Below are 7579 nucleotides of genomic sequence, written 5' to 3'. Positions count from 1 at the left end.
GCCAGAGCTCAACCGCCTTTCGGTGGAGAGCAGGGGAGCGGACTCCCCCCTGTCTGTTGATGTACGCCGCCGCCGACACGCTGTCTGTCCTGATCAGAACGTGGCGGCCGCGCACCAGGTGAAAGAAATGCAACAGCACTTTCCTCACAGTGTCGAGCTCCAACACATTTATGTGTGCTGCAGGGGGCGTGCGCCACTCGTCTCCGACCGAGTGAGAGAGGCACGTTCCTCCCCAACCCATCAACGAGGCGTCCGTGAAGACCACTACGTAGGACGCCACCCTGCCCAGGGGAACACCCCTGAGAAGGGCGGGGGGTCTTTTCCAATATTCCAGGTCTGGCGACACCGAACGGGGAACGAGGAGCACCCTGATCTTGTGTCGCCTGGGGTCCAACTGTTGGTGAGCAAAACACAGCTGGAGTCTGTGCATAAAAGGCAGACCCAGGGGGACCACGGGGTATGGTGGACAGTGCGGTCACATTTCTGCGAACGCGAAAACGGGAGAGCGCCGACAGGATGGCGTTTCGCCGAGGAGGCGAAAGCATCGCAGTCATGGTGGCTGGGTCTAGGCAAAGCCCCGAGTAGACTGTCTGCCGGCTGGGGAGCGCTTCTCCCAGTTGATGGCAAAACCCAGGAAGGAGAGATGGTTTATCACCGACATGGTGTCCCTTCTCGCGGTCTCCTCTGAGTTGCTCAGAATAAGCAGGTCGTCTAGGTAGAAGAGAATCCTCTTTCCCTGACGCCTGAGCGGTTCCAACGCCGTCTCCACACACTTTGAGAAGGTGCGCGGAGCCAGGGAGTAGCCGAACGGCAGACACTGGTACTCGTACGCCATCCCCATAAAGGCAAAGCGGAGAAACTTCCTGTGCGCCTGCCGAACAGGGACGTGGAGGTAAGCATCCTTTTGATCCAGGGATGTGAACCAATTGCCCTCTCTCACACACCAGTGAGACAGTGAGCATTCTGAACTTCCTCGTGGCAACGAATCTGTTGAACACGCGAAGATCCAGAATAGGTCTGTTTTCCCCTGACTTCTTGAAAACCAGGAAGTAGCGGGATTAAAACCCTAGGTGAGACTTGTGGGGGGGAACGACAGTGATGGCCCCCTTCACCAAGAGACGTGCCACCTCTGCTGCCAGAGCCGGGCTCGCAGCCGGGTCCCGTAGCGTGGTCTCCACCAACCCCATAAAGGGTGGGGGACGACGCTTGAACTGTATGGGATGGCCCCATCTCAACGTGGTGTCCAACCACGATGGCAGAACGCACCGCTCTTGCCAACAAGCATAGTGGTCGGAGAGAGGGCGAGCCGACAGCTGAGGAAGACCGTCCAGGAATAACCCATATTCCTCGGCCCCTGCCGTCTCCACACTGCGTCTGAACCAAGAGGGGCTTCCCATGAAAGGGAGGAGGCTCAGCGAGCGTAGGAGACGTACCAGAACCAGCCGCTGTAAAAACAACGAGCTGTCTAGACATCGCGCTCGTGCCCGCTGAACAGGGAGCGAGCCGTCCGGCCGCCGCACCTGTGCGCATGCGCTGTCCGCAGGCTGTAGCCACAGCGCGCGGACCCGTCTCCTCACCTCCCACAAAGTGTTGAAGGGAGGTAGAGGGGATAATGTGGGGAACCAGGAGACCGGTACAAGCGGCCGTATCCACGGGCTCGTGCAACGAGTCTCTGATCCGTCCACGAGGCTCCAAGGGATGCCGCTTCTTAGAAGCAGGTGAACCAGAGGCCATGTGAACACGCCGTCCGACCGCCTTCCTACAGCCACCGGGCTGAGGGGGGGAAAGAGGCAACATGGAGGAACGCACCACAAGCGTAGGACGCAGGTGGCCTAAGGAATAACAGTCTTTCTGTCCGTGAAAATCGTTCCCTGTTCGGGGCGATTCTCACGGGCTCCTCCCACCAGCAGGCCGGGAGGAAGCGGGGTCCAGGCCGGTCCCAGCGTTCCGGGGGGCCGCCTCCATGATCAGAACGCCGAATAGGGACGTGGAAGTAGGCATCCTTGAGATCCAGGGATGTTAACCAATCGCCCTCTCTCACACACCGGAGCAACGCTCCGTCAGTGAGCATTCTGAATTTCCTCGCGGCAACGAATCTGTTGAACAGGTCTCTTTTCCCCTGACTTCTTGGAAACCAGGAAGTAGCGGGAATAAAACCCTAGGTCAGACTCGTGGGGGTGGAACGACATTGATGGCACCCTTCACCAAGAGACGGGCCACCTCTAACCACCTTTAACCCGGGAACGGGAAAAACCGGACGCCGAGTCACCGAAGACGTCGTCCATGGAGGCGTCGTCGTCGGCGTCGATGATGCCGTCGTCGTCATCCAGTCGATGGCGTCAGCGAGGTCCACCGCAGGAGAAAAGAAGAGATGCCTGGAGAGGATCCCCTCTTCAGGCAGCTCCCGGCAGGCGACACAGGAGACGGGGGCCGCCATAGCAGCCGCGGCGTGGTCGGCTCCGAGGCACCGAAAGCACGCCAAGTGCCCGTCACCCGGTGCCAGGGAGGCGGGACAGGAGGCGCATAGGGGTCCTGAAAAGGACCTAGCTCCAGGAGCGCTCTCAGGTGGCCCTGAAGAGGGCCGTTTGTCCAAGGCCTCGCCGAGCCGCTGCCACCGGCTTGGGAGATCCGTTTTGTCGAAGTCATCTTAATGTATTCTCGATTTTCCGCTGATAAGCACAAGTCCTGAACGAAAAGGGAGGATGAGCGACGGTATACACTGCGTAATATAGACACGATACCGTGGGAAATGTGACTATGCACGCTGATTGGTGCATAGTTTGACATTTTCGCAAGCGAGCGCACGGGACGAGCCCATAAGGCGAAGCCTAGACGGCGTAGCCTACATGAAATAGAACAACGGTAACATAATTGACATATACATGTTTCTTGTTCATAAACATTGCGCCTGGGCACGCCAATCTGGGGCAGAAAGTAATATACCATTATAGAATGACTATCAGAAAGCCCAGTGTAATTGTATTGTTTATTAGTTGTGGTTAGCCTACTAATCCCCCGCCTATAACCAGGAAGTCTTGCAGACACACCCTCAACATATTCCCAAACATACCATTTGCATATTTGAGCCTTTGTCTATCTTATTATTTGACTTTAAGATGAAAGCTGCTTTCTAAGGTGCTAGCTATGCTTACATAATGTGCTAGCTATGCTTACATGACCTGCTACATTTGAGATGCACACTGAACAGTCACAAAATACTCTATTCTGTACAGGCTAGTAGATGTTGCTTGCTTCTTTCTGCCCCGAGTATGCACAGTGCAACAGTGATGATGTACCTGAGAAATATGTAGGTATCAGTAATATTTATTTTAATTAATTGTTTTCATCTCATGCAGGACCTTGAAAACATGCAGCAAGCGATCAATAACAATATGTATTCAATAAAATTATTTGAATTATTGATATGCTGTCTTTAATTCTTTGAATTATTAATCTGCTGTCTTTTTGTTAAAGGTATAAATGGTTAAAGTAGGCTAAACTTAAGCAGGTTCCCCACGTTAAACTGCTATATGCATTACATGTCATTGTAACATTGTAATAGGCTTCTTTTCTTAAATGCATATGACTCAGCGAGGTCAGTTTCACGTAAGGCTATGATTAAGCTAATCAAGGGCATATTTTTAAATGAGCGGGTCGGGTGCATTATTTTTATATCAGGCCTAATATTTGAGGTCCGAGTTGCGGTCATTTATGTACCCGCGCACCACTGCTACATACAGATCACTTCTGCGATTTAGAAAAGTACTAGACACGCCTCCGACTACAAGTTACGCCTCCTACTACAAGTTACGCCTCCGTCTTGCAGGACTCAGACAGATACTATTGCTTAGATGCCGGCAAAATTACCTTGATAAGTTACCTGTTTTCCGTCTTGTCATCGTTGCTATTAAATTAAAAATGTTATTAAATTAAAGAAACATTTAATACTTGTACTTACATTTCGATGTTTCAAAATTTGCGGGAGCCGCTGTTGGTGGTGTGTCGGGTCAGCCATGTCTTCTTCGTTCTTTACCAGACCAGAGCCCGTCTACGAAGAGCCTGGGCACTTCCTGTACGCCCCATTGTACCGATCTTGGTTGTAGTTCCATTAGACATCCACTGGGGGTGATCGCGGGCGAGTCCAGATTGAATGGGAGTCTATTGGGCTAGACGGCTAAATATGTCTCTTTCACCTGCTTGTCGTTGAATTATCGCAAATTTTATTGTAGATTCCGCAAGTTCAATATAGATTATAGGTCAAAAGTCAAATGAATGAGTACTTATGTCCTTTCGATTTCTTACAGTTTGGGCCGTTGTTGGCCGTACACGCTAGCATTCTGCTAATGAATGCTGATTGGTCAGGGACGGACTTGCAACTGATTACGACCAGAGACCCCTCTTGACGGCATCTGAAGCTGAAGCACAATCAGAAACATTATCTTAAGTTGGACTTTCCGTCTAAGTTAATTTTTGCGTACTGTATTCATATTTTCCTGCAGGCCCTTTTATTTTTTATATAGTTATGTATGGTGAAAGTAAATGGGCATAAATGGAATTTCTTCCATATATATATTTTTTTTAACCTTTATTTTTCCAGATAAAACATTAAGAACAGTTTCTTATTTACAATATTGATCTGGTCCAAGAGGCCCCGCCAGGAATAAAAGGTACAAATAACAAAAACACAAGCATGACTAATTTAGACAAATATAAAACGGATATACAAATACATAGCCTATGTACAGAAAGAAAATAGAAAACACCAATGCACTATAAATAATAATAATAATTAAGATGGGTCAATGTTATATTGTGTGTGAAGGGTGTAATGCAAATGAGAAACAGTGGAATCAACAGGAGCAGGGGGGGTCTACTAAGACATAGTTACGTTTCTGCTTGAAGGCAGACTGATATGAAAGCTGTAAGTTTGAGGGTGTCTTGAATTTTGTTCCAGTCAAAAGCTGCTGCAAAATGAAAGGAGTTTCGGCCGAAGGTAGTCCTGGTGAGTGGGTTGATGAGTTTGATAAGCTCAGATGATTTCTTGTGTTCAATGTTCAATGTGTTATATACATGATAGGTACGGTATGACCACCTTAAATAATACAGTCAATGTCCCGCTCAATATCATTTCATCTGTCATTGTCTATTTTTCGAAAATAAAGATAGTTTAAAAAAGAAATGCCTCGTAAATGTGCAATGATAAACTGCTCTAACAGTGGAAACGGATTGTCCGTCTTTTCGTTTCCAAGGACAGAAAAGGGTAACGTTCTTGCTTGCTCCTGTATGAATGGTCCTAGGCTACCTGAGGCTTCACCTGGTAGGGAAAGTTGCGCTGGAGCCCTGGTAAAATCGCACATGGCTTATTCATGTTGCGCACTAGACATTGTCTAAAGTGTCGAGACTCAAGCACTTAACCTACCTTAACCGATTGTTCCATACAAATTGTTTGTTAACGATTTAACAACTTCAACATCTGCTATTACAGTCGTTATTTTTTTGTAGGACTTGGGCTAATGACCTTGCACAGAGGGAAAACCATCTACACCACTTGTCATTGATTTCTATGCATTCACTGATCTTTACAGATGGGTTTGTTTTAAGCCATTGAATATAATTGCTCTGCCCTGCAACACATTATAAGCTACACATGTTTGTTAAATGAGAAATATGGTCTGGGTCACATTGAAACAGTAACAGTTGTATAACAGTAATTACACAAACAGTATACCAACATTGCAACAGGCAAGTTTATTCTAACATCACACTAACAAGAACACAATAAGAACAGTAACTAATAGTAAATAATTAAAAAAAGAGAAATGATTTAACAACACTGAACATACTGAACAGAGGCAGGGAAAAAGGACAGAGGAAGAAGACTTGTCCGTTGTCACAGCATCAAGGTCCAACTGTAGAGATCAAGAAAGGAAGAGGCATGAGGAGGAGTACACCAGAACACTGCTCTCTAGGAGATTGTTTACTGATGTAAACCCCTCCCCCTCAGTGTCTGCCCCCCCCCCCCCCCCCCCCCCCCCGCGGCCATTCATTGCACTAATCCATGCTAGTTGACTGAACAATTATCCCTCTACTTGAATTTACATATCCCCTGTATCAACACCCATAGTACTCTATTTTATTATACTATATTTATGTTTATTTATATTTATATTTATATCCATGCTAGTTGACTGAACAATTATCCCTCTACTTGAATTTATATTACTATATTTATATTTATTTATATTTATATTTACTGCACTTATTGTACCTCTATGCTGCTCTGATACTGTATAATTCATGTACAAACTGCACTTTACTGCTCCTTTGCACTTCCGGTTGGTCACAAAACCTCATTTCGTTGTACTCTGCACAATGACAATAAAGTGAATCCAATCCAATCCAATATGCCCTGGATTACACATATGTTGTTTGTGGATTTAAATGATAATTCTTCATGCAAAGAAAACTAAACATTTTCGTGAAGAAGTTTGATAATTTTAGGTTTTATGTGAGGCCGCTTTGTGAACTACAGCTCTTCGCTGCTCTCGACGCATATGATATACGTCACCACACCCGCACTTGGAACTCGGCACAGAGATGGCGATCTCTCTGCTCCACTTCACCACTTTTTTTCTTTTTTTTTAACATAAAACAAAAATATGGTCACGTAAATAAAATATACAAACGAACAGAGCTTCGTCTCCCCGCGACCTTATATTGATTGAGTCTACAACGTTCTCAAAGATTCAGCCAATGAGAGGTAGCAATGGTGTTGCTATGGCACCTGGGTAAAAAAATGACAAGGTGGTACCGTCCGCCACACACGTTAACTAATGATCGCTGTAGGCTTCAATATCATGCAAGCACTTACGTTTTCTTTTTATTTTGTTCTACAACACAATTGCATGCTTTAATGAAGTATTGTTTTACCTACCATTACGAGTCTTGTTTGGTCTAATATTAATAAGCAGTGCTTAGAGCTACTTGCGGCGTCATTTAATTCTTACTGCACCGCTTTATGTATTAAGGATGTTTATTAAAAAAAGGCATGTATGTGCTTTATATATGCTTAATATTTACACTTAACCTGGGTAATTTCGCCAGAACATTAGAAAGTCAAAGTAGTAGGATACATGCATGCATGTTGAACATTTATTCAATCATTTCATTGACCAACAATATCCCGTCACACTTGGTATGGGCCGAGTTGTTCGGCGCCGAACTTAAAGGAGAAAGAGGGGGGGGGGTCTTGAAGTCTATAACCCAAGCAACCATGTCCATCCTTCCACTGTCAAACATATTTGGCTCGAATTTGCGCCCTTTCTCTGTCTGACGTATCTTGGGTCATGCCATTCGATGTGGGGCCACTCATATATCCCCCTACATTTCCGAAAATAGACTTGACCTGTTTGGCAGAGCAACGGGCTTGTCTGGCAGAGCAATGGGCGTGTTTGGCAAAGCAATGGGCGTGTCTGGCAGAGCAATGGGCGTGTTTGACAAGTGGCTCCGGCTGCAGATAGACCTACTTGCATCAAGGAGCGATTTGCTTCCGCATTGTGGGAGCCTAGCCACAGTTCAT

The sequence above is a fragment of the Gadus macrocephalus genome, chromosome 20, assembly GCF_031168955.1.
Source record: "Gadus macrocephalus chromosome 20, ASM3116895v1".
NCBI classification, from domain to species: domain Eukaryota; kingdom Metazoa; phylum Chordata; class Actinopteri; order Gadiformes; family Gadidae; genus Gadus; species Gadus macrocephalus.
Note: the sequence above shows the minus strand (reverse complement) of the source record.